The sequence below is a fragment of the Giraffa tippelskirchi genome, chromosome 7 (genome assembly GCF_054371585.1).
Source record: "Giraffa tippelskirchi isolate mGirTip1 chromosome 7, T2T-mGirTip1v1.2.pri, whole genome shotgun sequence".
NCBI classification, from domain to species: Eukaryota; Metazoa; Chordata; class Mammalia; order Artiodactyla; family Giraffidae; genus Giraffa; species Giraffa tippelskirchi.
In genome coordinates, this window is record NC_137281.1 from 14,583,454 (window position 1) to 14,590,429 (window position 6,976).

Here is a 6,976-nt window from a genome sequence, read left to right on the forward strand (position 1 = left end):
ATGAATAATTGAAATAAATATATTATTAAAATACCGTAACAGTGCTATGAAGGAAATGAACTGGGGGCTAGGATGGAAAATAACAGTGGAGGAGGTGGTTTAGATATGAACCCTGGAGGATAAGGAGAGCTGATGGACAAACATTCTAAGCAAACAGCAAATGTAAAAGTCCTGAAGCAAGAAAGATGTCAGTGTGTTACAGGAGCCAGGGCCACACCCACTGCCTGACATAATAGTATCTGAAGAGTCTTAACTGGGTTAACTAAGTGGTGTTTACCTTAAACAAAGTTTTATGCCTGCCATCTTCTTTAATCTTGCAGTGAGGCCCTGGGACTCAAGGCCAAGAGTCTGAATGTGAGGCCCAAGATCTCTTAAGCACTTGAACCCAGTATCCCCACCACATCCCACTAAACCCAGGTTTATGCTGGAGGACAGAGAGGACTGTGGTGGGAGGTGAGGCTGGAGAGGAGACATAGGCCTGTTCATTCATTCATATTTTCTTTGAGTACCCACTATGTGCCAGGTACTGTTGTAAATGCTGGAGAAGATACAACAGTGAACAAAGCAAAATGTCTGACCTGTTGGAACTCACTTTCTACTTGAGAACAGTGATGCAACTAGCATATCTGACACTGAGACTGAGCCCCCTATCCTGAGTTCCCCTGCTGAGTTTATGATTAACCTTTTTATCCAAAACTTTATTCCCTTTCTTGTCCTGCCATTGTGCCCTTCAGGATTGAAGAGTATCAAAGAAAAAGGGAATTGAAACTGAGCAGGACCCTGTTTCTTGTTTGTAGAAAAAAGCTTTGGTCTCCTAGGCCTTCCTTGAGTTCCAAAGAGTCAACTCAAAAGTTACTAATTAGGGAAGTAAGGGAATGGAAACAAAGGAAACAGGCAAGAAACAACAGTTCAGTGATAAAACAGAGTCCTAGTTCCTCCTCAAGGGATATAGGTAACAATCTGACACATATCTTTAAGTTTTGTTTGCAGAAGCTAAGACCCCCACCCAGGTGGAGGACAGTGACTAAATGCTGACCACAGGCATGTAGACCCCAGACTGGTTGGAACCAGAAGGTTGATGATTAAGATTCCTGAAACATCACCCAGTTACCTCACCACCAACCAATCAGAAGAAAGTCTACAAACTACAACCCTCACCCCAAATGTTACCTGTAAAAACCCCTCCCTGAAAGCCTTCAACGAGATCCGTCTTTTGAGCAGGAGCTGCCCCTTCTCCCTGCATGCATGCATGCATGCTCAGTCACATCCAATTTTTTTCCACCCCATGGACTGTAGCCCTCCAGCCTTCTCTGTCCATGGGATTTCCCAAGCAGGAATACTGGAGTGGGTTGCCATTTCCTTCTACAGGGGATCTTCCTGACCCAGGGATTGAACCCGTGTCTCCTGCATTGGCAGGCGGATTCTTTACCACTGAGCCACCTGGGAAGCCCCTCCTTGCTTGCTGTCCTGCAAATAAATGCTGCACTTTTCTTTACCACGACCCAGTGTCAATAAATTGGCTTTGCTGTGTGGCAGGCCAATGAACCCACATTCAGTTCTGTAACAGCCCCTGGGGTGGATAATTTTTTATACCTCCTCCACTCTACCAAAAAATTAATTTCAGTAATTTAATTTCAGTATCATTATTTTATGTGTTCATTTTTAAAATTAAAAATTAATAAATTTCCATTTTAAAGATATTACTTAAATTCAGTAAAATATTTCATGTATGAATGAAAGTTTGTACTTATCAAATAAAAATATTATGTCTTACACTTCATACCCTGTTCACTCTTTTGAATTTTTGAACACAAAAACTCCAAAAGAACATGTAGAATGACAATAGTTTCTCCATCTTTACAATCATTGTGCTATTATTTAAATTTCTAATGTCTTATTTAAATGCAAGACTATATAGAATCAGAGAAATTGGAGACTCAAACTGTGCCTGATACAAGGCCAAATGATTCCAAATTGTTATGAACTTATTTTCAAAATGAGCACACATAGCTCAGTCTATATATGTCGGAGGTCAACAGTATACATGAGAGTTCGCCATATTAACCTTCCTTTAGACTATTGTGGCGAACAGCCCCCTATAATCCTCTCTGCTCAGGTGTGAGCAGGACGTGGGACTTGCTTCTAACCAATAGAATATGGCAAAGGAGGTTTGCGTTACATTATGTAAGACTCGGTCTCCGTGGACTGAGAGGCTGTCCATGGCTGGCTCTGAAGGAAAGAAGTCGCCACATTGTGAGAAGATTGATGTAGAAGACAGCATGGTAAGGGATTGTAGGTGGCCTCTGGGAGTCGAGAGCCATTCCCACTGATAGCCAGCTAGAAAATGAAGACCGCATCCCCACAGCCAATGGAAACACATCTTTTCTCAGTGGAGTCTCTGATGAGATGGCAGCACTGGCTGACCCCTGGATTGCTGCCTGATGAGGCCCTGGAGAGAAGGCCCAGATAAGCCATAATTAGACTGGACCCACAGAAACCATGAGATAATAAACAAATGCTTTTTGTTTGTTTGCTTGTTTTAATTTTATTTATTTTTGGCTGCACTGGGTCTTCATTGCTGTGTGGGCTTTTCTGTAGTTGCAGCAATGGGGGCTATGCTCTACTTGCAGGGCACGGGCTTCTCATCGCGATGGCCTCCCTTTTTGCAGAGCATGGGCTCTAGGGCATGTGGGCTTCAGTAGTTGCAGCATATGGGCTCAGTAGTTGTGGCTCCCAGGCTCTAGAGCACACGCTCAGTAGTTGTGCATGGGCTTAGCTGCTCTGCGGCACGTGGAATCTTCCCAGACCAGGAATCGAACCATGTCTCCTGCATTGGCAGGCAGATTCTTTACCACTGAGCCAACAGGTGTTTTAGGCCACAGAATCTGTGGTAATTTATTCACAGCAATAAAAAACTAATACATGTACAACACTTACTAAAGGATAAGAGTAATAAAAATATCTAATTTGAAACTTACCAATATATTATTAAAGGTCAACAGTTTTAAAAAACAAATTCAACAGTATTGCATTAATTATTCAGTCAGTAGACCTCCAAACAATTTTTTTCCTGGGGGTGGAATGATTCTTTTATCACTGATACTGTTTAGAATTTGTCAGTGCATGGCATAATATAAACTTGGCCAACATTTTTTTCCCCAAACTTTAAACTTTTTATTTTGTATTGCGTTATAGCTGATTAACAATGCTGTGGTAGTTTCAGGTGAACAGCGAAGGAACTCAGCTGTACGTATACATGAATCTGTTCTCCCCACAAATCCCCTCCCATCCAGTCTGGCACATAACTTTGAGCAGAGTTCCATGTGCTATGGTCCTTGTTAGTTATCCATTTTAAATATAGTAGTGTGAACATGACCTTCCTAAAGTCCCTAACTATCCCTCCCCCACCCCCTAACCCACAACCATAAGTTCATTTTCTAATTCTGTGAGTCTGTTTCTGTTTTATAAGTTCATTTGTATCATTTCTTTTTAGATTCCACATATAGGGGATGTCATATGGTATTTCTCCTTCTCTGTCTGACTTACTTCACTCAGTATGACAATCTCTAGGTCCATCCATGTTGTCACAAATGGCATTATTTCATTCTTTTTAATGGCTGAGCAATATTCCATCATATACATGTACCACCTCTTCAACTTTTGATCAGTTTTATTATTATTTTGAAATTCTCTACAGGGTTGGCTCGTGGTAAAGAATTTGCCTGCCAGTGCAGGGGACACAGGTTCAATCCCTGGTCCAGGAAGTTCTCACAAGCTGTGGAACAACTAAGCCCATGCACTGCAAATACTGAGCCAGTTCTTTAGAGCAACAAGAGAAACCACTGCAATGAGAAGCTTGTGTACCACAGCTAGAGAGTAGGCCCTGCTTGCTGCAACTAGAGAAAGCCCAGCATAGCCAAAAATAAATAAATAAATCTTAAATAAACCTTAAAAATTTCTCTACAGACCGTGCATCCCCTTTTTTCCTATGCCCAAGTTGGACCATTCCTGTTTCCCTCCCTTTGGTACACCACTAGCTGTGAAAAAAGATAGTAAATAAAATGAGTAAATTATATACAAGGTTAAAAGGCAGTGAGCATTATGGATAAAACATACAGCCAGGTAGGGGGCATGGGAGTTGCAATATGAAATAGGATGGTCAGAGAAGATCACTGCACAGGTAACATTTGAGGGAGATGAAGGAGTTAGCCCTGGTGACATCATTCTAGGGAAAAGCTTTCATGATAGAGGAAGAGCTTGTGCAAAGGTGCTGGGGTGGGACAGTGTTTGGCAGAGCTTTGATTGTCCCACAACAATCAGGAGCTATGGACAGTTTTGTTTGGTTGGTTTTTCAAGATATCTCAGCTTTATTGAGCTACAGCTCACATAGCATACATTGTACCTTTTTAATGTGTGCAATTCAATGGTCTTTAGTATATTCATAGAGTTGTGCAACTATCATCATGTTCAATTTTAGAAAATTTCATCGTCCTCAAAAGAAGCCCGTTACTCTTTAGCAGTCACTCCCCTTCTTCCAGTCCTCTCAGCCACAGGCAACCATGAATCTATTTTCTGTCTCTTTGAGTTTACCTATCCTGAACATTGCATGTAAATAGAATCATACAACATGTGGCCTTTTGTATCTGGTTTCTCTGCCTTGGGCTTCCCTCATGCTCATGTCTCAGCTGGTAAAGAATCTGCCTGCAATGCAGGAGACGGATCTGGGTTTGATCCCTCGGTTGGGAAGAATTCCCCGGAGAAGGGAAAGTCTACCTACTCCAGTATTCTGGCCTGGAGAATTCTATGGACTGTATAGGCCATGGGGTCACAAAGAGTCGGACACGACTGAGTGACTTTCACTTCACTTCTCTGCCTTAGCATGTTTTCAAGGTTCATATATAAGTACTTAATTTCTTTTTATTACTAAATAAGAGTCTATCATATGGATATACCAAATTTTATTTATCAGTTGATGGGCTGGGTTTTTTCCCACCTGTTGTCTGCTATGAACATTCATGTACAAATCTTTGTGTGAACATATGTTCTCAACTCTCTGGTATACTAAGGAAGCAACTACTGGATCATATGGTAACTCTAAGTTTGACCTTTTAAGGAACTGTCAGGGGCTTACCTGATGGTCCAGCAGGTAAGAATCCACCTGCCAGTGTAGGGGACACGGGTTTGATCCTTTGGTCCAGGAAGATCCTACATGCCTCTGAGCAACTAAGCCCGCAAGCCACAGCTACTGAAGCCTACATGCCCAGAGCCTCTGCTCCACAGCAAGAGTATCCCCCAGTCACTTCAGCTAGAGAAAGCCAGTGTGCTGCAATGAAGACCCAGTGCAGCCATAAATAAATAAATCTCTATTTTTTTATTTTTAATAATCTTAAAGAAAAAGGAACTGCCAGACTGTTTTCCAAAGTGGCTGAACCATTCACATTCCCACCATCAATGTATCAGGGTTCTGATTCCTCCACATTCTTGCCAGCACTTGATATTTTCCATTAACAAAACAATAGCCATCCTACTGAGTGTGAAGTGGTATTTCATTGTTGTTTTGATTTGCATTTTCCTGATATTAATGATGTTGATCATCTTTTCAGGTGTAGACTCTTATATATCTTTTTTCTAGAAATGTCTATTCATATCCTTTGTCTATTTTTAAAATGGGTCATCTTATAATTGAGTTACATGACTTCTTTATTTATTTTAGATACAAGTACCTTATCAAATATATAATCTGCAATTTTTTCTCTCATTCTGTGGGTTGTCTCTTCACTTTCTGGATGTTCTTTAAAACAAGTTTTAAATTTTGATGGTGTCCAATTTATTTGTTTTTTTCTTTTGTTGCTTTGCTTTTGGTGTCATATTTAACCATTGCCTAAGTATGGATAATCTTAAGCAGGGGAAGGACATGGCCAAATGTAAGGGTTTTTAAAATTGTTTATTTATTTATGGCTGCGCTGGGTCTTTGTTGCTGCTCATGGGCTTTTCTCTAGTTGGGGCAAGTGGGGGCTACTCTCTCGCTGCGGTGCACGGGCTTCTCATTGCCGAGGCTTCTCTTGTTTCGGAGCACAGCCTCTCAGGGCACTCGGGTTTTACCAGCTGCAGCACACAGGCTTAGTTGCCCCATGGCATGTGGAATCCTCCTGGACCAAGGATCAAACCCGGGTTCCTTTCACTGGCAGGCAGATTCTCAACCGCTGGACCACCGGGGACGTCTCGCCAAATTTAAGTTTTGAAGTGTTATTCTTGCTGCTTTCAATTAAGATGGGAAGACTTGTTAGGTAAGAAATTTCTCTGGTCACCCTTGTTAACGTGCAAACTCCACCCTCCTCCATTCCTCATTTTCTGCTTCATATTTCTCCATAAACTAATCATATTCTAACAAACTGTGTAATATACTGTACTTACTTATTATGTCACTGCTTGTCTCCACCTCATGGAATGTTGACTCCATGAGGATTAGGCTTGTCTGTTTTGTTCACCGCTCTGTCCTCGGTGCCCAGGGAGGTTGAGGAGGGGGAACCTGGTGATCACCACGGACACAGAGAACCCCTGGATGCTCTCTGGCATAACGAGACTGATATGAGGGGGAGAAAGAAAGGCTGGGGGTGGAGGAGGGGGCTAACAGCTCAGATGACATGATGTCAAAAGAATATTTGTTGAATAAAGTGAATATGAACAAATGGATATATGGATGAGTGAATAAATGAAAGAGGGGTCAAAAGACCTACCGTGAGTACTATGGCTTGACCTTCCTTTGCAAACAGAGTAGGTAGCATAGGGGCTCCCGCACTGTCCCTGGCAACCACCAGGGGGCGAAGACAGGCCGGGTCCCCGAGAGCCCATCCCGGTACCCGCCCCGCCCCGCCCCTGGGATCCAGGTCCCGGGAGCCCCAGCCTCTCGGCCGGGCCTGGGGCTCCCGGACCCCGCCCATACCTGAACCAGGAACAGCCCCGGGCTTCACGAGGG